The sequence below is a fragment of the Cyprinus carpio genome, chromosome A13 (genome assembly GCF_018340385.1).
Source record: "Cyprinus carpio isolate SPL01 chromosome A13, ASM1834038v1, whole genome shotgun sequence".
NCBI classification, from domain to species: Eukaryota; Metazoa; Chordata; class Actinopteri; order Cypriniformes; family Cyprinidae; genus Cyprinus; species Cyprinus carpio.
In genome coordinates this window covers 23318039-23341789 of record NC_056584.1, presented here as the reverse complement: position 1 = coordinate 23341789, position 23751 = coordinate 23318039, and positions in this window count along the sequence as shown.

Genomic DNA, 23751 nt, shown 5'->3' with positions numbered 1-23751 from the left:
TCATTGATCCAAATCAGCACCAAATCAGCATATTAGAATGATTTCTGAAAGATCTTGTGACACTAAAGACTGGAGTAATGATGCTGAAAATTCAGCTTTGCATCACAGGAATAAATTTGATTAATTATTATTAAAATATATTAAAATAGAAAACAATTAGTAATGATGCTGAAAATTCAGCTTTGCATCACAGGAATAAATGCTGTTTTTTACTGTATTTTTGATTAAATAAACACCCAGTCATAATTCATAGAAATAAGCAGCTGCAGCAACATGGCTTTGCAAACATATGGATTCCACTCAGAAGGCTTTAATCAACCAATAAAAATTTTCTCTTTTTTCCCTCAGGTCATAAATAATGAAGACTTTTTGTGAGTCTAGATAAAATAAAATAAAAATAAAAAAAAACACACTTTTTCTAATGTGACCAGTATCTTCACATCATAGAGCCATATGAGATTATCATTATAATCTCTAGAGTTTCTTTCTTCTCTGTCTGCTGTTAAACACACATCAACATTACTAATGTGCAACTAGGTTCTTGCTCTGTGCTAAGCTTTGGCTGAGCCAAATTTAATCAGCCTGCTACATCCCCCCTAGGGGGCAAATTTAGATATACAACTGGGTTAGAAAGAGAGAGAAAGCTGTCATAGTTCTTCTTTCTTTAGGCCGTATATAGGCATCACATGTAAGAGGTCAGAGCAGAGCACAGAAGTCCTCTGGGCATGAATGAGTAACTCAATGGAATCACATTCTGTCTTATAGAGTGAATAAAAGTCAGGTATCAGGCCTAGCAGTTCATCATGGTCAGGTCACATTGTGCAATATGTTTTTCAGCCATAAACCACACTAGCATTGATCCAAAAACCTAGTGAGATACCTACCTTCTTCGAGGAGGTCTATAACTTCTTGAGAAAGCTACAGAATCTGTTTGAGGCCATTCACAAAGAATGCATTTTTGCTTTTAAAAATGTAAGAAGTTTTTTTTTAAAAGTCGAACTTATATTAACTTCAGCACCGTGTTATAAGATCACCGTGTCAAGCGTGAGACGGTGCAGAAGATGCGAGACATGAGCACAATAGTGTTTATATAGAAAAACAATGGAAAAATAGCACAGTGGAATGGAAAAACATTTTCTGTGTGAACGGCCCTTAGAGCGCCCATTCATTTCTCAATGGCAGGCTCTCAACAGGACGCTTTCGACGTATGCGATTTGATATCAATCATACTGTCTCATGGACTGTTCTAGACAAAAGTTTAAGGATGGCACAATTTTTTAACATTTATAAAAAAAATTAATAATAATATTTTGCTCACCAATGCTGCATTTATTTTACACAAATTGTAGTTAAAACAGTAATATTATAAAATCTTATAATTTAAAATAACTGGTTTTCTATTTAAATGTATTTTAAAATGTTAGTTATTCCTGTGATGGCAAAGCTGAATTTTGAGCAGCAATGCTGAAAACTTGATTCTCTGATCCAGTGGTTCCCAATCCTGGTCCTGGAGAACCCCCAACACTGCACGCTTTTTTGTGTGTCTCTCTTATCTGACACACACATTTTGAGGTCTTTTGGAGTCTTCACTGATGAGCTGATGAGTTGAATCAGGTGTGTTTGAATAGGGGAGATGTCTAAAATGTGCAGTGTTGGGGGTTCTCCAGGACCAGGATTGGGAACCACTGCTCTGATCAACAGAAAGTAAAAAAAAAAAACAGGATTTATTTAAAACAGAAATCCTCTGTAACATTATAAATGTATTCACTGTTATCTGTACTGAACAAAACGAATAATTTAATTCGTATGTATATATATATATATGGCTTCTTACTTTGTATATTATATATATATATTATATATATATATATATATATATATATATACTATACTCTATATAATATTTTACTTTCACCCACAGCTTTCACAGGTAATTAAATATTATATTTATATGGTGCTCGCAATAAAATATAATTAAGTATCAAAATGGCTACTTTGGAGTGTCGTGAATGGAGAAAGATGCTTTTTATCCACTTGCCCTAGACAGCATTAATCTGGCAAGATGGTGAATGTGAGGAACGCAGATCATAAATATACTTTTAAATATATTAAATATATTCAATAAAAGTATGAATAAAATGAGTTCCATCTATTAAAAATAGAACAGACTTTTTCAGCCACGTAATCTAAATCACGTAATCTTCACTGCATTCCTCTTACTAGTTGCCACATTCTGTACATTTGCATAAAGTTAAACTCTAACGAACTTGCTGTTGTTCATGTTACCTCAAATCGTCAGCAATAATTGTAAATGAATGACTTCTGGTTTGCTTTGTTACTCTGAATCTTTGTCAGTGAATGAAGTTACCTATGTAGACAGAAGGCAGGGAGGCAGCTCACTAAGTTTTGGAACAGATACTGACAGAGCTCGGCTGGAAAAGTACAACTATAAACATGACAGCCAGGCATTTCTTATTGTCATCAATAAACTAGCTGTACTGTCATGTGTATAACCAAGAGTATAAATTAATCATTGTGTGAATAAATCTGTGCGCCTGCTCAGAACTGTTGTATCAGCACAGGCTCTACTGCAAACCTCGCACTCACTGTATGAATTCTCTAATGAGTGCATTCAGATGGCTATTTGTTAAACAAGCTGATTTCAAATTCTGCAATCAGCTACGGAATATCACATTCATTTCCAGAATCTTCCTCATGTTGTCCATGACCTCTGCTAGATCTCTCAGAGGTTGCTGTTGAATTGGAATTCTTATTAATCCAACAAGTAGCTTTGGGAAGCCATAAAGCAAAACAGAGTCATTATCTAGTTCAGTAGCACTCCAGAGAGAAGCAGGTACTGAGTGTGTACTAATAATTAGCAGGAACGAAGCATTTACAAACAAAGTCTCATTAATAGTGAGCGTTGCAGGACATCTCCTTCAAGCTCTGTGGAGTTCTTGAGCAGCGCAGATGCTTCGTCCCGCCATGGCTGTCATTGAGCATCACATTACTGTTCGTAAACGACACCATCTGTGGAGGCGCGGAAAACAAGCACACGTGTTTTTGTTGTGACTTGCCAGCCTATGAAATTAGCCCGGGACCCCCCCCAAAGGTCATCAGAGGAAGTTTGCACATCTCAGCCACTCAGCAAGGTGTTTCTTTCTGGAATGAAAATAAATTGTCTTAGGGATGGGTGAAGATGCAGGTGAAACCCTTAATCGGTTTAGATTTTTGACTGATTATGTTTGCACAAGATGGGAGGGGGATTTTGCAGAGAAGAAAAGGCATTCAATATATTCAATGAGACTAGACATATTTGAGCCAAAAGAGCGATGTATCTAGAATGATCTGAATCACTCACTGGACCTTTGGTACTTGTTATCATGAAAAGTGAGATGTTCTTTAGCAGACATGCAGTAGGTAGTTTGATGAATTCCTCTTTTCTTCTTCAAATAGAAGCCAAAAGAACATAATAGAGAGAATATATCAAGTCAAGTCACCATTATTTATTCAATGCTATATACAATACCAGATAGTTTCAAAGCAGCTTTACAGTTAAAAAAAAAAAAAAAGAAAAAAAAAAAACCTTTAAATGGAAAGTAGCTAAAGCCAGCTTGAAAAGTCGCTAAATGTCGCTAGCTGACATCATGTGCTTATGAGCATATTCAAGAGGTCATTGAGTCATATTGCCTTATAGATTTGTTTGCATGATTTATAATTGAGTCATCGTCTGATAAAATCAAATAGACATAAGATAAGAAAAAAAAAGGGCAATACCTCCCACATGAAAAAAATACTATAGTAATTTATGGTAAATGCTATAGTGTTTTTGAACCATACTATAGTAGAGTGTATTATACTATATATATATTATAGTATTTACAACACTTTAATGAATGCTACAGCATACTGTAGTATTAACCACAGAGAACTGATAAACTGTAATAAATACATACTTTAGCTTTTTTTACTACAGTAAACTGTGGTGTATTATACTACCCTATAGTTGTAGAAAACAGTACAGTATTTTGGTGTAATTTTTTTTTTTTTACTATAGTTGTTATATTACCATAGCAACTATAGAATTACCACAACAAATGAATACAATTACTATAGTATGGTTCAAAAACACTATAGTATTTATTATAAATTACAATAGTATTTTTTCATGTGGACTGTGCTGTGATTTCGGCTATATCTGCATGTAAAATGATTTGTCCATTAGACAAAGAACATTTCACATTTACATCCTGCGCTGATTGTTAGCCAGCCAGCTGGGCTGCCAGTGAGTGCTTTGGGATGGGGGGTTGGATCCCACGGCAGCACCTGCTGCTCGTTGAGAAGAGTAATAACTATACTTGCTTTTACGTCAGAATCGCCAAAAGTCTCCAATAACACCAGTAAAAGTCGCTAGATTTGACGCTAGTTGCTTTTTTGAAAATGTGTTGCTAGAAGGGTCTGAAAACTCACTAAAAATAGCGACAAAGTCGCTAAGTTGGCAACAATAGCTCATTGATGGGCGCTATCTCGCTCTGTTCAATGCTTGCATGGGCACGTTTTTCCGGGAGAAATGCCCATATAAGGAGTTCTTCCCTCGTCTACGTCATGAAGGGCCACGATCGAAAAAAACTCCTCGAAACTTGTACAAAACCTGGAAGTAAGATTTTTGGTACAGAAATACTACAAATTAAAAAATATATTTTTTAAATGGTAATGTAATAAATAGTATGAAATAAATCTAATATTTTAAAATTAGCTGCTTCATATACAATTTAAATTCTAATTTACAGACTTTTAATTTTAACTCAAGGGCCCCAAACCCCATCCCAATTATTTATTTATTTTCTGAAAAAGAATTTATTTATTATTCTCTTTTGAAAACCCCTTGTAACTCACTAGGATTTTGAAAAGACTGTTGAAATTGTTTGTGAATTTCAGTGTTTCAAATGAGCAGTTTCTTCTTCTCAGGCACTAGGTAAAGTGTTGTGTCAGTTGTAATGAATTGGATATTTCAGAGAGTAGCAAGAGCAAAGCCTTGTGGGTCATTTAGAGCACAGCTATATAGGAATCCCACAGCACTGGAACTTTACAGCTCTCTGAATGAAGCAATAAAGGAGCAGGGATATGCACATATGCAGGAGCAGCATCACCAAAACAAACGCTGTGTGATGAAGCCCAAAAATGTTATTCATAGGGCCAGAGGGAGAGCAGGTCTACACATAAAAAATTTGTCTCGTCCTGATGCATGTGCACATTCTCAGGTCAAATGAGCCTCACAATTAATTAGACATAAAAAAAACTGAAGGACCTGATGGTGAACACCCAAGTACTTATAAGTTGTCACCCTCTCTATATCCAGATACTGAATGGTCACCGACGTAACCGATGTATCTTTCTGGCAGTAATACAAAGATGGTTTAATGCACACCAGTTGACAAAATCAGCAATGACCCCACAAACCCCCCACACCCCCCCCACCTTTTTTTTTTTTGTACTTCAAGTTTAAACTAAAATAAAATTTGAAATAATGCCCTTGCCAATTAGTAAATAAGTTTAAGTTTATATTTTTTTTTATTATTGTTAACATTCATTCATTCATTCGGTCAGTCAGTCAGTCATTTATTTGTTTATGTGTGTGTGTTCATCTGTTTTTTTATTATTTTTTTTATTTTTTTCCTGTAGACTGAGAAACAGCACTGACAGCATCTTTTGCAAAATTCATATAGCCTACCCTTTGAAACAGCTAAGAAACAATGCATTAGCCTGCTGCTTTATTTAGTAATAAAACTGCCGTACTTTTGTGTACGAGTGAAACATGAAATCGCAGGACGTAATGCATTTTTAATGCTTGAGATACTGAAGGCATGCTGTGGTTTTTCTGAGCCTCAGTGAAGTCAAGCTGTCAAGTTAAGCCATTCCACACAGAGGAGATCCCAAAGACAACTGCAAAGCTCAGATTTTGCACAGAGTTCAAATGGTGCAGCCACCACCGAGGAAGATATATGGTTTAACATCCTAAATGGAGTAAAATAACCCAAAATGCTCCTTGGTTTGTGTGTACGAGCAGGAGCTTGCTTGTGTAACATTACAATACAGACGTTCAGGAAAACAGCATATCTGTGAGAATGACTCATGCTGACGGGAATAGGAAAGGTTGAAAACGACAACACAGAATATTAAAAAGTAAAACTCTTTTGATGAATGTTGATAAGCGGGTTTCTAAAATAAAACTTGACAAGCCTTTTCTTCTCATTATTGTGTGCTACTATAAAAACCGCACAGGTGACTCTCAATGGGAGTCTGTCCCATCATCTGTGCATATTCTCTAAAGCAGACTTGAAGGATTGGATAAACTCAGACCACATACAGTAGAGAACCATCAATCGAAGCACTGAGATATGAACCACTGATTTGGCACATATTACAAATGCAAATATTACAACACACACATACAGTGCAGGTATATTGAGTAAAACAAGCTAACGTTTGACACATTTATAGAAGAAAGCAGATAAAGCAGTTCAAATTGAACCCAAGGCCTTTTATTACAAGGGGGATGTGCTGAAAGGATACGGGTAAAAGTAGATCTGTGATAGAAAAACAATTTCAGACATCCAGCACAGCTCAATCAGCTTCTACTGATCACAGCTCTTCATCACAAACCCAATGCACTGCAGAGAGCCAAAGAATAGAGCAACAATCTCTGTTTTATCTGTATTTATAACTGCTTATGTAGGTATGTACATTTCTTGCATCTTGATTGATTAAACCACTATTCTATTTAACATGCACATTCATTTTATACTTGGCTACATAAATGTCTCTGGTAAAATGTCACTATATGCAAATATAACAGAGTTCATTTCCACTATTATTGTAGTGATTGGGGTAGTAAAGTTTGCTATCTGTCTCAAATGCAGTACATCTTGGAAGGTATTTACTTGGTCTTTTCAAAATCGGATAGCTATTTGTTTATTAAAATTGTACAAAATCTGTACATCTTTATACTGTCTAGCTCTGTTCCGACACCTAATGAACATAGACAGCATTTGAAGCTATCAGCACTTTGAACGCAAAGGCTGCTCCTAACAGAAGGCAGAAAAATTATGCAACATTACTGTATAATATACCTAATTTTGGCCAAATTATTGAGCAGAATTACATTCCTCTTTCTTGAATAAAGTAATCCAAGAATGAATTGCTCTGAGCTCAGAAAAAAAAAAAAAAAAACATTCATTCAAGACAACAGAGAATCCTGAGAAATGGGATTATAAATATGCTTCTGTTTCATTCAGTACTAAATCATATACAGTACTATGCATTTTTGTTAATATGTTAATACTAACCACAACTGTGCACTAATTGTTGCTGTTCAATTGTTCTTTCTGTCTATCTTGACTAAAAATTTAAGGAATTTTATACATTTTTCAAACTCTTAAACAAGACTTTCTTGCTTGTCTTATTAGTTTTTATTGTACTTCCTTACATTCCTGTTTGAAATGCAATTCCGTTTTTCTTAATTTCAAATTCAGGAATTTAATTGCTGTCATTAAACAATAAATTTTTTTTTAATCAATATTTGTGTGCCTTAATCAATCTTTATGCTTATTTGAATATTACATTTCTGTAGCTTAAAGAGGTAGAGCAAGCAGCTAGCAACTTCAAAATCATAGGTTTGATTCCCATGGAAAGATAGAAGTGATGTTTTTTTTTTTTTTTTAAAGCAGCTGAATGTAAGTCACTTTGGATAAAAGTGTCTGTCAAAACCATAAATGTAAATAATTGCAGCTTCAGCTTAGCAACGTGTTAACACTAAACTCTATATAATTGAATTGTGTGTGCATGTTGTTGCATATCAATGTAAATCTTAAAATTTAGCTGTCTTACATAGGCAGTGGACAGCAAGGCACCTCACTGCTGTAGGCTTTTGGATCAGAGGTAATGAGTTTCTTGCTGAAAATGATAAGAATAATTCTTCCTGCTAAATATTTTAAATCAATTCTAATAAAGCCTTGGGAGTTAGATCTATCTTTACATAGTTGCTAAAATTTAACAACAGAAATGTCTGTATTTGAACTGAACAAGATGAGATGATTATTAATTTTAATATTCGGCAGCATTGACTTCTTTCATGTGTTAACTGGCAAGTTGTTCTCAACAGCCTCATAAATTTCTGCAGGTAGATGTCAGCTGTCAGTTTAGTGAGTCACTGAAATGTTTCAAATTAAATCTAATTTTGTGGCCAGTATCTCAAAAAAATAAAAAAATAAAAAATAAATAAATAATGTCAGCCTTCCAACTTGTGCAACTGTGCAGAAATGCACAAGTTGGAAGTCTGACTTGATTTTGTATCACATTTGTATTAAACTTGGAAATTACATCTTACCGAGTAAAAATGGAATGCAGTATTAGCATAGATGCTGTTACAGATATGCCAAACTGCTGCTTTCTACAGTTTTCCTCTAAGTGCTGGTCCTCAGATCTATTGTACCCTGTAGTGCTGTGTAGATCAAGGGTTCTGTCAGTAAGACCATGGGCATCCAAGCTGGTGTTTGGCTCTTTCTGAGAACCTGATGATTGAAGCACAGATGGAACAAAGCGCCTGTGAACTTCTGATGTAAAGCTAAAGTCGATGGGCTAATACTAAACACTCTTATAAAACTGTCTTCCACCTACCCACCATCACACATATGTACAGTACATTACTTCTAGAATCAGACTCTTCAATAGACACACATTCAAACTTATGGGCTAACCTCACACCTACATTCAGACCTTCACACAGGCAGCTGTCCGCAGTCTGCTGTAGATGATTACTTTTGCAACCAGAGGCACAAAAGCTCTGAAGACCCCATTAGGACCCTCACAGTGAGGCTGACAGAAATGGAGGTAACTGGGACTTTTCCTTGACAAGCATCCAAACTAAAGCACAGTACGCTGTAAGTTGCCAATCATGTCACTTTGCAACGCACCTTCATTAGAAGGACTCCTTGTTTCTATTTTTTGATGCACTGAACAGCTAATTCAGCACAATTTCCAACTTTTATTACATCTAAGAAAGTGTGCAGACTGAGACCATGCTAAAAATTTCACTCAAACCTGGAAATAAATAAATAATATTTTAAATAAGACTTAAAGAAAATTACAAAATAAATGTTTAATACTGAGGAATTATGTAGTTTCTGGCAACCCACAGGAATATTAATTGGAATTGAATCTATCTATTGTTCTTTATATTGTTTTATCTATCCATCCATTGTTCACTATATTATATATCATATCTATCTATCTATCTATCTATCTATCTATCTATCTATCTATCTATCTATCTATCTATCTATCTATCTATCTATCTATCTATCTATCTATCTGTCTGTCTGACTGTCTGTCTGTCTGTCTGTATGTCTGTCTGTACGCCTGTCCATCCATCCATCCATCCATCCATCCATCCACCCACTCTCAAACTTAAAGACTTTCAAACAAGACAAGACTACTTTTCAGTTGCTTTTTTATTTTACTTCCTTACATTTAAATTTCAATTGCAATCCAGTTTTCTATCTCAATTCAAATTCAAGAATACATCTGGAACCTTAAATGTAGTTCAATACTTGATGATGCATAACCTGGCTGTCATTAAAGCAAAGGGGGGGAACAACAAACATTAAGAAATTCACATTTATTTTTCATTTAGTTTAGTTCTTTAGTTTACCTCAAATTGTTATGTTCAGTATAATGTTTAATTTATATATATTTATATATATATTATTTATATTGGCAGCATCTGATTTTATTGGTCCAGATCATTGCATCTTTTCATCATTCTATTGCAGCATCTGTGATGTAAAAAATCCATTTGTTAGTTCTTAGAGGTGTATGTGGAGATCATAGATGGGCTTTGCTTCAGATAGCATTAGAACAGCTACGAGCGCAGTAGTCCTCCAATTACTGAAGAATTAGAGCTCAAGGCCTGAGGTTATATTCCACCCGCTCACTCTGCTATCTTTCTGTGGATTAACGCTTCTCTGTTCTTATCTGAGACTGCAAGCTAAAATCCATGAGATACAGACAGATAAGAGCAAGGCAACAAGCCAAGAAGATGCAGCAAAGGAGAAGAGAGGCAATATGAACTTCAATATGTAAGACAAGTGCTACTGACCTAATACAGTATTTAAATAAGCTGTTACAGTATTTAAATGAGCTCATACAGTATTGACTAACGTGTTGGGAGGTAGAAGTAGTTACATCTCTGGTCTGGTGTCCCACAGGTCGCTTATTTATACCCCATAAGGGGTGATTGATGACCTGGGGAGATGCCAAGTTCCCTATCTGAATCTGTTTCTGCTGTTTCACTAGTTTTTATCCTCTGTTTGTCCTGTTGTTTTTGGTCAAACCAGCAGTGTGTGTCCGGAGTGAGTGTTTGCCAACACACTGTTCTGTGAACAATGGAACAAACAAAAGATACATGAAGTATGCATGATGCACACAGATATCCAACTCACATATACTGTACATTCTGAGATACAAAATCACACACACACACACACACACACACACACACACACACACACACACACACACACACACACACACTGTAAGATCAATGTAATGACAAATAAATTTGACTTTGAAATGATGAGAGACTCCTACAGAGGGGGCGAGGTTAAATTGAGGCCAGAGCTGAAAACAGAAAACTATTGGAGTGAAAAGATTACTTGAAGAAATGACAGCAAGAGAGATCAGAGTAGAAGAGAGACTCTAAAACGTTGAGAATAAACACATAAACATATGTGTTTGTGTGTATTCATGTGTTAAGATTGTTTTACTGCTTGATAGGTGATTTTCAGCATGTCTGCTCACTCGGAGTGTAACAAAACAGTAGCTTCCTCTTTACTCAAGTGTCTTTCCAGTTTAGTTTTGTGGAATTTATTAAATGTCTGTTCCTGTATTGTTTAAGGCTATTTCAAATACTTGACTGATTTCAGTTATTGTGCTTAATAAAGCATTATTGATTCATTACTTTCTAGTCTGGCAGATTCATCAAACAAATCACCCTCCATAAATGATTTGCAGATATTTATTAGTTTCAAGATGGCACATAAATTTAGTTTGTACAAGGCAGTCAGTGATGAATCATTTGTTTTATTATGGTAGATTTACAAAGATGACAACCGCTACAACATCATCTTGATATTTATGTATATTTTTATTTGTCCAGAATATGCTCAGCTGTATGAGCTGGATGGAACACTTTCAGTACTCTAAGTAGAAAATCTGGTTCATTACATAAGCTCATATTTGAACAAAACATAAAATGCAAATACTTAACTTTATGATTTTTTTTTTTTTTTTTTTTCAGTGCTTCAGAGATTTTTCCTGCCTTTTCAGTTTGTTTTTCTTTCTCTATCGGCAGAAGTGAGTGAGCCAGAGCTGTTTTGTTTTGGATGATTGGTTAAGACTGGATTGGTCTATATCTATCTATCTATCTATCTATCTATCTATCTATCTATCTATCTATCTATCTATCTATCTATCTATCTATCTATCGCCTATTCTGTTGTTCATTCCAACTAGCCTATCTATCCATCTATTGTTTGTTCATTCTAGCTATCATTCTATCAGTTCTTCTATCTATATATCATTCTGTCTATCTGTCGTTCTATCCATCTATCACTCTACCATTCTTTATATTGTTTTTTTTTCTGTTGTTTCATTCCCTTATCCATCTGGTTGTCCATCTGTTTATCTATCTTCAATCTTCAAGGCTGTTTTTTTTTTTTTCTATCTACTGTATCTGCCTTTCTTCTATCCACCCAATCCCACTAAACAATTAATGTTTGGATTAAGGTTGTAGAAACTGATCTTAGGCCAGCAAACTACTCAGTTTTATAGTGAGCTTTATCTTATCGCAAAGGGCAGTGGATTGAATGATATAATTCCACCACAAAGCCTCGACAAATCAATAGTAATTGCATTTATCTGTATGCACCAGTAAACTCCTGAATATTAATATTCTCAGAGAACTGATGTTTGCAAAACCATGCAGAGCAGTTAAGCAGCAAAAGTATTAGATCCACAGTCCATCAAATCTGTGTTAATTTGATGAGTGGCAACTTCAATCTGACCCAGCTGTTGGAGGTTTAGGCTTCTCTGCAGGGTTCTGACCGTCTGCTGTTCCACTGCATGGACAGATGTGACCACAGCATGATCCACAGAGAGACAGCCGTCTTTACACTTCTCTTTTGGTGTCACACATGCATAGTGAATTTTTATTTCAATGACATTCAATGGGTCATATCATGTACAACCAAATTTTCTTCAGAGATAAAAGCATTCAAAGTGTACATACAGTGTATAATGAAACTAAACTGCAATAATGGCTTGTTTTATACCTGTGCAACCTGTTAATATTCTGTAATGTTTTTTATGACTTTTGCCATGATGTAATCCAGCAGTTCAAAAACAATTTCTTAATAATTAAAGTTTTCTTATAGTTCTTCTTATATACTTAGCAAAATCAGTCTTAATTTAATTTCTCATGAACAGACTGAACCCTCTTCAAACTTTGTTTTTGTTTTATTTTTTTTTTATTTTTTATAAATGTAAATGTATCTATCTATTTATCCATCTATCTGCTTTTGGATAAAAGCATCTTTTAAATTAATAAATGTAAATGTATCTATCTATTTATTATTATTATTATTATTATTATTTTATTTTTTTTTCATTCCATTCCTGAAAAACTGAATTCGGACTGATTTTGTCACAAAGAAAATACCTCATTAATGGATTGACCCCTTATCAAACATTTTTTAAGGTTCATTCCAGTCACAAAACTGGACTGATTTTATCTCACAAGAAAATACTTTATTATTATTATTATTATATTATTTATTATTATTATTATTACTTGATGAAATTATAACTTTACTACTAACATCATAAGTGGAACTTACCAGTTAAATTCAGTTTTAATTCAATTCAGTTCAATTAAGGTTAAAATCAAAGATACTGTACTACATCAGAGATTTTGATACAGGAGAATTACATGTAATACATAAAAGCTAGAATATTTATGCTCTGACTGAAAACCATCCCTTGGTGATTCTCACAAGAAAGGCTCTTTGTTAAATAAACCTAAAACTTGTCTAAAACATTTAAAAAGTCTCTTTGGACATTGAGCCTGAAGAAAGTTTAACCAAGAAAGTAAAAGCATCCTTGTAACTGTTTTAGCCCCACGTGCAGCTCTTCTGGTTTCATCCTGGAACTCTGTGTGTGTGTGTGTGTGTGTGTGTGTGTGTGTGTGTGTGTGTGTGTGTGTGTGTGTGTGTGTGTGTGTGTGTGTGTGTGTGTGTGTGTGCGCACGCACAAGGGTATTTCACGCACAAGCTGTTTTCCCTCAGAAAATCAATTTAACCAGTCAGTAGACAAAGAAGCTGATTATCGACCCTAGTTTGTAGGTAGCATTGCTGTCTCCTCTCTCAGGACTCTAGTCAACTATTAGCAATCTACCATCTAATACAGTGCAATGAGGCAAGACACAGCAAGCACAACGGGAAACCAGACTAATAAGTAATAAGTCTCGATATCAGGCAAATTATACAACCATTAGGCAGACATGTCTCTTTAGAGAAAATGCACATTATTCTATTCTATTAATAATGCAATTGGGTTTGGAACTATGGGCCAGTGCTAATCTGTCCAGAAGAATTAACATGTCGATAATTTTACATTTCAAGAGAGAAATAGTTTGTGAAATCACTGTGGGGGTATTACAAGTGTCCTGCATATGCTTGAATAAAGAGAGGTGTATATTATAGACAGTATTATGAAGAAGTGAAGTCCAATTTAATTGTAAAAAGAATATATTCCACAATTATTAACAATCAGTGTGAGCCTTAGATCATTTTACAAAAGGGCCTAATAGCCACACTTTTTACTCCAGAGAACATTTCTCAGGGAAGGTTTATTTTTGAAAGCCTCTTTCTTTATATGCACACAACTTTTTGTCACCAAGACAAAAAAACAAACAACAGCATTAGAATGTAAACATGTAGATAGTTGCCAAGATAACATTTCTCAATTTAATTTAACTTGATGTACTAAAATAACGAAAACTAAAATTGACAGAAAAATTAATAAACTCACTCTCTTTAATAAAAACCATAAAACGTAGTAACTAAGATTTTGAGTCAAAGGTCCAATTAGTGGTTAGTGGCAATGGTTTTTGTTGGTTTCAAAAATGTATTAAATAAAGTCTTCCTTCCTTCCTTCATTCATTGTCTTTCTGCTAAAGTTAAACTAAAATTAAAATTCCAGTATTATCATATTTGTTTGAATTTTTATATTAATAGTTTACCGTTATTAAATAACATCTCAGGTTACGTATGTAAACATGATTCCCTGAGAGGGTAACAAGACACTGCATCCTCTAGGGGGCGCTATGGGGAATGCCCTGGCGTGACCCGTGTCTGAAGCATACATTCAAATCAACAACACGTTGGCTACCGGTGACTACCCAGGACGGTTCGACGGCTGTCAGTGACATTATCCCCTACGGCCAAAGGCCTGAGCTAGAAACCCAAGAAACTTACCTGTTAGGGGCCGGGCCTCCTGGACCCAGGGTAGAGCTCAAAGGCTTGGAATCAAAAGAAGAGATTCCTTTAAGTGTGTGTCCTTACCACAGCATGGTTTTTAGAAAGTGCACAGAGACTTAGCGTGCATGCTTACCATAACATGGATTTTAGAAATACCGTAACTAAGAGGTCTCAAGTAGGTATCACTGGGGATACATAGGCAGAGTGGTGCCCAAGGTAAAACCAGGCCTGACTGACTCAAAGAAAAGGCACGAAGCCGCAATGCATTACCCTTACCATACAGGATTTTAGAAAGAATGCAAAATGCCTGATGTGCGTCCTTACCACAGCGTGGATTTAAGAAAGTGCACAGAGACTTAGCATGTGCACTTATCATAACATGGATTTTAGGTATACTGTTACTAAGGGGTCATAGAGGCTGTTTGCTAGACAGGCTCAGAGACCCTATGTGACCGTGGCACTCAGAGAACTCAGAATTCTCAGAGAAGTCAAGTGAAGTAACCTTTATTTGTATAAAACAGTGTCAGAAATGCAAAATGACAGTTAAAGGCAGTTCTTCATTGAATTTGGTGATGTCATCATCCAGCTCAGTTCCGTTTAAATATTATCTTTGCAATCATTTGCAGTCAAGTCAACAATATAGCTGTAAATGAAGTGTCCCCAACTAAGCAAGCCAGAGGCGACAGCGGCAAGGAACCAAAACTCCATCGGTGACAGAATGGAGAAAAAACCTTGGGAGAAACCAGGCTCAGTTGGGGGGCCAGTTCTCCACTGGCCAGACAAAACCAGCAGTTCAATTCCAGGCTGCAGCAATGTCACATTGTGCAGAGGACTCAACAGGTTCCTGTGGTCTTGTCACGGTGGTCAAAGCAGGGTAGCGTGCTCATAGGCGACCCTCTGGAATGAGGGGAGCACTGCTAAAAGCCCACCACGAGAACAGCCCACTGAGCAGGGAATTCTACTCCTCCGGAGAGGAGGGAACTCGGATGCTCGAAAGGGAGCAGCATGCTCATAGATGACCCTCTACAGTGAGGGGAGCGATGCTAGCTAGATTAAAGAAAGCTCACCAGGGAGGCAGCATTGTCAACCCAATCCAGCCCTGTATTTTCTACATCGATAGAGAGCATGGGTCCCGTTTAACCAGACCCGCAGATCATGGAAACAACGGGGCCCAAATCATGCATGGAGAGCTGTTCTTCTCAGAGCCAGAGCATTCGGGAAGGGTTTCCCACAGAAACGCCCCTCATTCATACCTCAGGGAAAAACAGTGTACTCAAGCCCACTCCACGGAGGGGTGACTCACTGATTCATCATGAGGGCAGTGTGATGCAACTAGCAGACTGCAGAGTAGCGATCAGGGTAGTAAATTGCTCAACGCCTCAGCGAGAGGAGCTCCGCTCAGTCACCGGAAGGAAGGACCTGCAGGCTCTGGGACTGCAGAGCTGTACTGGGGACCTGATGACCAAGAAGGCTCCCACAAAAGCCTAATGACTTGGCAACATGATTCAAGAGGCATGAAGCCGAGAACAGGGTTATCATCCAGTCTGGATCCAGTATCGACAAGTGCAGCCATTACCGTAATGAGTCGATAGCAGGGTTCTAAATTCAGCAGACAGGTCCAGGAAACACTGCAAAGAAGGCTAGCAGAAGGATTCAACACAACCACAAGCGAACAGTTCTAGTACTCACCCACCATGGTTCCCACACATGAGCTCAGTTCAGGAGGCGAAGTCCGAAGAAGCCTCAGGTCCGGACCATCAGTAAGGTAGTTTCTTTGCATAGACATAGAACCTAACCAAAAACATCATAGGTCCAGCAAGAGAGACTGCAATGCAAGCGCTGGAGGTTCCCATCTTATCTCAGTCAGGATGAGTTGATGATGGTTACAGGGGAATTAGGAAGGGGTAGAAGAGGGCAGATGTTACCCCCCCTCTCATCTGGATGAGAGCATTGAGAGAGCCTCGTCTGGATCACCTCCCTCAGGTCTTGCCTATCTCCCTTTGACTTGCAACACTAGCCTTCTGTGCCCGTCTCTGACCCTTAGACCAGTACGGGCCTGGACCCCTGCGTTGCTCGGGCTCAGACCTGGACCTTCGCGAAATGAGTGTTTTGAAGGCAGCTGAGCATGCCTTCGCCTCCCTAAACTTCTCGGCCACCGTCTTGACAGAGTTACCGAAAAGCTCGGAAGGTGAAACCGGAGCACTGAGGAGAAAGCCCTTCTCTTTCTTCCCGATATCTGCAAGGTTCACCCACAGATGTCTCTCCGTTACCACTATGGCCACCATTAAGCTGCCCATAGCAGTGACGGCCTGCTTAGTGGCACGGAGAGCAAGATCCGTGGTGCGGCGCAGCTCAGCTACCTCCTCAGGGAAAAGGCCTTGACCCTTATCCAGGTCTTTCAGCAGATCAGCCTGGTACGCCTGAAGCACCCCCATCTTGTGCAAAGAAGTGACAGCCTGACCTGCTGCATATGCTAAATATTTATTTATTTATTAAATATTTAAGCTAAATGGCAGGGCATAAGTTCCCCTATCCTGAAGTTGGCATGGAGGAAGCCTTGAGAGAGGATGTCTCACCCACAGAGAGATAGCTAGCTAGCTAGCCGCTTTATTTAATCTTTTCTTTTTTGGGCATCCCCTTATTGTTGGAAATATTTGTGTGGTGGGAAATATGGATGTTGAATTTAATTCATGATATTGGATTTATTACTTGAGATGGGGGGCTATGATCAGATGGGTGATCTATGGTCAAGACGACCCCACGGTGCCACCTTCCTGGCCCTGGCACGTTCCATAACCTCCAACAGCTCATCATACACAGGGCAGGAGAATTGAGAAGGCTCAGTCTCAACTTCTTTGCCCTCCTCAGACATCTCCTGCTCTTCCTGGGTAATTCCCAGCAAAGCACTAGACGCTGGATCAGACGATGTCAGGGAAATTGCCTCATCATCATCCAGTGGCTCACCCTTGTGTGCGGTCGATGAGCGCAAGAGGGAAAGCCCCTCTTTAAACTCATCGGCCAGATCCACCTGTGATCCCCATGAGCTCATTTTCCTCCGTGGCTTGGCAGCAGCAGGTCCTGAACCACGGGGTGCAGACGGCTGCCCCTCCTTTCTTGAAAAGAGAGACAGAGAAGAGCGGCACTTTTTCATGGAAAAACGCTCACAGTGGACACAGATTGCCCCCTTGAGGAGATTGCGTGCATGCTCTTCGCCCAAATGAACGACACAAAGATTGTGTGTGGCATCAGGTGTCAAATAGCGAAGACAAGGATCCACACACCTCTTAAACGTCTTGCTAGTGCTCGCCATGACAAGGGAAGAAAAAGATTGTTCATACCACCAGAATGCACACTTCAAACAAAAAACTCACTGAAGACGAAGAAGAGGATGACGTGTTCTCCTGGATCCCCTTTATACTGTGGTCGCACCAGTAGTGACGTCATAGGCTGTCGCCAGCCAGCATGTTGTTGTTTTGAATGTATGCTTCAGACACAGGTCACGCCAAGGCATTCCCCGTAGCGCCCCCTAGAGGACGCAGTTTGATGTTCCCTCGAAAGGGAACAAGTGAATTCTTTCTTTCTTTGGCTTTAAAGGTAGCGCCCCCTAGAGGACGCAGTTTGATGTTCCCTCGAAAGGGAACAAGTGAATTCTTTCTTTCTTTCTTTCTTTCTTTCTGTCTGTCTGTCTGCCTGTCTTTCTTTCTTTCTTTTCCCAAACTTTAGTATTTCATATAAAACATTTTCTCAAATCTGTATCAACAACTTTCAGTTATTTTTTTTTATTTCAAGTCATTTTTTTTTTGCTTAAATAATTAATTGATTTATTGCACTTTTATTTTCTTTATTTTTTGCATCATTGCTTTGGTTTCATAATACAGTAGAGATAATCGATCTAAAACACACTTCTCTTTCAGCCCATTCAACTGAATACACACACGCTTTGTCACAGAATTATATGCATTTATCATGATTATTGGTTTAGTTTCACCCACTCAGTCTCTGTTTGGATATATCAGTACACTCTTAATTATTAAGACTGATTTTTCCATTTCAGAGACCCAGTGTATTTCAAAAGAGAGTGATGATGGAAATCTCTCTTATTACCGATAAAAGCTGAAGTGGGGGTGGGGGGTGATCAGGTTTCAGTCTGGCCCATTCATGGGGTTTCATGAGGCTTTGAAGCAGGAACAAAAGTCTGTGGACATCCCCTTTTGATCAAAACCAGGATGTCAAAACCTCATGTCAAATAACCTTCCAAACTTTGCGCCCAAAAGTTTCATCCAAGTCCCTCCAAGTTTGCTTACGGACACATAACTGGCAAACGTTTGTCCCTTGAGAGTCTCAGGAATAAGCTGCACATGTGAGGAGGGAATAAAATAATTTATTGTTTAGCACATCAAAGGCAAAGGAACGGAAAGAGGGAGGAGAGAAAGAGAGAGGAAAAAGTGAAAAAAGAGAAGTGAGAAGAAGGGAGACATGCTTTGAATGCACGTTTCTGCTTATGCAGCATGTAAACTGCAGCAGTGACTGGAGTACGTCCTCATCCGCACAGCCCTTCAGAGATCTAAGCCAAAGTCCTAGTTATTTATGGTGCACTGAGAAACAATAATGTCTCTGATGCACTCGCCCAATTTAAACCCCCAGTTAAGACCATGAGACGTGGCTATCATTGCTTGAAATTCTCCGCCAATAAGAGATTTTTGGCGTAACCAAGGACAAACTTTCCATGTGTGCTGCATTTTAATCACACAGTGAGTGGCTCTGTTCCAAAACCTTTTAAGTACCTTCTAAGATCATCAGTCACACAATAGTAATAACTACAGCATCCAAAATTAAAATTCATCTTCTTTGACAGCTGTCCAAATTTTCTGTCTCCTTACCTTAGACTGATACACAATGGTAAGCTTGTATTAATGTTTTCTAATTTGAGTAGTACTGGTAGGTGTCCGTGGGAAAAACAAGCATGCCGCCATTCATCTTTGCGTCATTACGTCACGTCTGTATATATAAATAAGGAGTCTGAGCCAGTAGCATATATCACATGTGAGGATGCTCCATGTGGCAGATCATACATAGCCTGTTTTTCACAGCAGCTGGAATAATTTAAACTTATCATTTTAATGGCAGATCGTTATCCAGAAAGGTATAAACGGCAATTATCAGCGACAACTGAGACACGTTTTAAATGTGCATGTGATTACAGACACGTGGGATTACACAAGATTTGTATTTCAAAGAGAACCAGTTCTAAGGACCATTAATTTGCTTTATGGGTTAAAAGAACAATTTCTTTATATGAAATTCGAATGGTATGAATGTAGAATATTTTAATCCTTTATTTTAGCAGAAAGACAGAACCAGTGTTATTTTTCATTTGTATTTTTTTAAATATGGAAATTGATAATATTTATTTTAACTATATATATACACACACTAACATTAAAGCGTTAATGCATGCGATTAATTTTAAGATCTTAACATGCTAAAATAATTTAACGCAAAATTACTGAAGCACAATTTCTATTCAAACCCTTTAACCCAATTTTGCTTCTCTGCTTGCAATCAGATCATTTAAAGCTGGCAAACTCCGGGAAAGTTTTCGGTCCAATGATCCAGTAAGCGAATGCATGCAAACAATCCTTCCAAAACAGTGCTAATACAAAGGAAACCATGCTGATTACATCAGAGATTGCAGAGAGAACAGAAACCTGCGTTGCGTTTTCAGTGAATTATTCATTCCAGTGTGTTTCGCTTTAAAACACGAGCTCTGTCATATTCTGTGATTGTCTCTGAAGAGTGCGAGCCCTCACATGTCACACTGTGTGAAGTACAGACTGAACGGATTGACAACACATCCCACCGCTGTATGGCCAGATGAGACACAAACTATGTTTTCTCGACTGGATAACCAGTCTCGCTAGTAAAGTTTTGATGGAAGAAGACTGCAATTAAGGTTAAGGCGATTCCGGTGCTGGAGCTGTACAGTAAGCATGAAAGCGTGAGTCTGTTATAATAATGCATGCATTGAATGCGCTCTCGGCATTTAAAGAGCGGCGATGATGAGGCTCACACCCTTTTTCTGTGATTAATCGCACACTTCATGAAATTAAGCACAGACCATTTATCTTGTTTGAAATGTTTAAAGCATTTACATGACTTTACATATTATCTGATTATAATGCATAGTGTAAGATTAAGCATGTAAACACAATTATTAATTAGCAAACCCTTTGGCATATACTGTAGAGATCATAAATTTCAGACCACTATACACTCAACTGGATATTTATCTTACTGTAATCAAACTCAAGCATGTTGAAAATCAGTGAGTGATGACTGCGCATGTTTGGTTAGATTATGAGACCATATGCTGCACTACTTTCGTTCTTTGTTCCCTATTTCTTCTCTGTGCTTAAAAAACAAGGTTTTCAGGCTCATAACCCATTTAGGTATTGTGGGATCTACCTTAGAGACTGACATCAAACTCAGAAACATGGACTCTCTAGAGGAGGCTAACACGAACAGATGAGCACTGCATCACAGCTAGGCGAATCAACTTGCTGTAGTGACACTACACATCTCCTACTCACTGCATCCATTCACGAGCAATGGCCATTATCAAAATAAAACATGACACAGACTGAAAGAAGCACATACACTGTTTGGTGTTCTCCACTCCAGCACACAGAGGAGTCACAAATTGATCAGTGCACTCACAGCAGAATTGTATAACTGGCAATTTTGAGTCCACTAAATCACACAAAATGCATTGCCACCAAAATATATTTGGAAACTTCAGACAGACTTAAAGGAATAGTAAATTTTTTTAAATTAAAATGTAATCACCCTCAGGCCATTCAAAATATAAATGATTTTGTTTCTTCATCAGAAGAGATATTGAGATATTTACCATTACATCACTTGCTCATCAATGGATCCTGTGCAGTGAATGGGTGTCATCAGAATAAGAGTCCAAACAGATGATGAAAACATCACAATAATCCACAATTAATCCACATGACTCCAATACATCATGTTGCTCTTGGGCTAAAATGCGAGTTCTCTATTTCTCCAGTATAAAGTCTTCATTGAATTTTGATGTGAGAGGACAAAAGGAGATGGACTTTTGGGTGTACTAGAGGAACAGTTATGGACTCATGTTTTAGTTTACAGTTAAAACACCTTGATGTGTTTGTTTCTTACAAACACTTTGTGTGTGTGTGTGTGTGTGTGTGTGTGTGTGTGTGTGTGTGTGTGTGTGTGTGTGTGTGTGTGTGTGTGTGTGTGTGTGTGTGTGTGTGTGTGTGTTTGTGGATAATTGTGATGTTTTTATCAGCTGTTTGGACTCTCATTCTGATGGCACACATTCACTGCAAAGGATCCATTGGTGAAAAGCCAGTGAAGTGTCTTCCAGCTCTATATGGCCAGTAAGGGACGAGTACTGTTTGTACAGAGAGATGATTCCAGAGGGTAATTATTTGCTTTGAGAAGATAATGAGGAATTATGAGGCGCTTGATCCCAATACCTATATCCATCCACTTTTAAATACCTGTCAGGATTCAGGATGACTGTCAAGAAAAACTGAATCCTTAAGCATCAACCACCATCCCAGAGAAGATTTCTACACCTGGGCACAAGATTACAAACTAAATATAATGATATACTCCAGAGCTTTGGGAAGTTTTCTTTCTTGTTTTGATGTACTTTTTATCGAATCAAAAAGTTAAGGAAGGTACAAGAACAAGAAAAATAAATATTTGCCAGTGGAGAATAGAAGAAATATATATATAAATAAAAGATATATATATATCTTAATATATATGCATTAAAAAAAAATCAGCTTATATGCATGCACATGATACACACACACACACACACCATTCAAAAGTTTAAGGTCAGATATATAAATTATTTATTTATTTATTTATTATTTTTAAGAAATTAATATTTTTATTCAGCAACAATTCATTACATTTAAACTGAATGTAAATATATTTATACAAAGATTCCAAAGTTCCAAAATGTTTCCACAAAAATAAATGCATAATATTTTTGTATTATTATTATCAATAGGAAATGTTTCTTGAGCATCAAATCAGCATGTTAGAATTATTTCCGAATATTAAAAGAAAAACAAACAAACAAAAAACAGCTATTTTAAATTGTAATAATATTTCACAATATCACTGTTTTTACTGTATATTTGATCAAATAAATGCAGCAATAATAAGATAATGAGAATAAGCAACTTATTACAAAAACAAAAAACAAAAACAACAACAAAAAAAGATGTACACTAATTAGATAAAACTCCAGTTCCACAAGAGCTTGGCAGCAAATAAAGATAAAGTACAAAAACTACTCAAAGTGGTAAATGTTTCTTTACCATGACCTCTTTAGTCTTCTTGCATGCACATTCTCAAAACACATATCATCTGCAGCAAAGAGACCGTGAGAGAAAAAGTGTGAAATGATGAAAACAGAGGGAGGGCATGCACCCTGGCAGAGGAGCTGGCATGCCAGCAATCAGGGGCAAGCCATGATGGATGGTGTCCAGGGTGCTGCCTCCTCCAAACACAGCTCTTTGATTTAGGGTATGTGTAAGTGAGTTCATATTTATTAACTGTGATGCAAGTCCATATGGCTAAGTGTATGTGTCATGAATAGGGAAATTCAGTAGGTGCAATGAATCTAGGCCACAGCAAAGGAGATACAGGTAATTCACTGATAAACAAAATAAACAGTAGTTAATGAAAGTAATGGTGCAGCATTAACATGAAAAGATATAGCATTTTAATAACATTTAAAATACTGTATGAACAGCATCATAAAAACTGTTCCACGGATGCTGTTCTCATAATGTTTTTTGCTAACATTTCCAAAACATTCTGAAACTATTGATAACATCATAAGAATATTGTTGTAATGTTTTCTTTTAACATAATGAAAAGTTTATGAGACAAAATAACATGATTAGGGACATTTCCATGAATGTTGTTCTCCCAAAGTTTTATAATAGACCATTACAAAAACATTCACGCGAAAGAACATTCCAAAAATAGTGTTCTAAGAATGTGGTCTTTGTACATTGAGAACCTTCCTCAAGTTCAAATAACATCATAATGACATTACCGAGAATCTTGTATAAGATTGTAT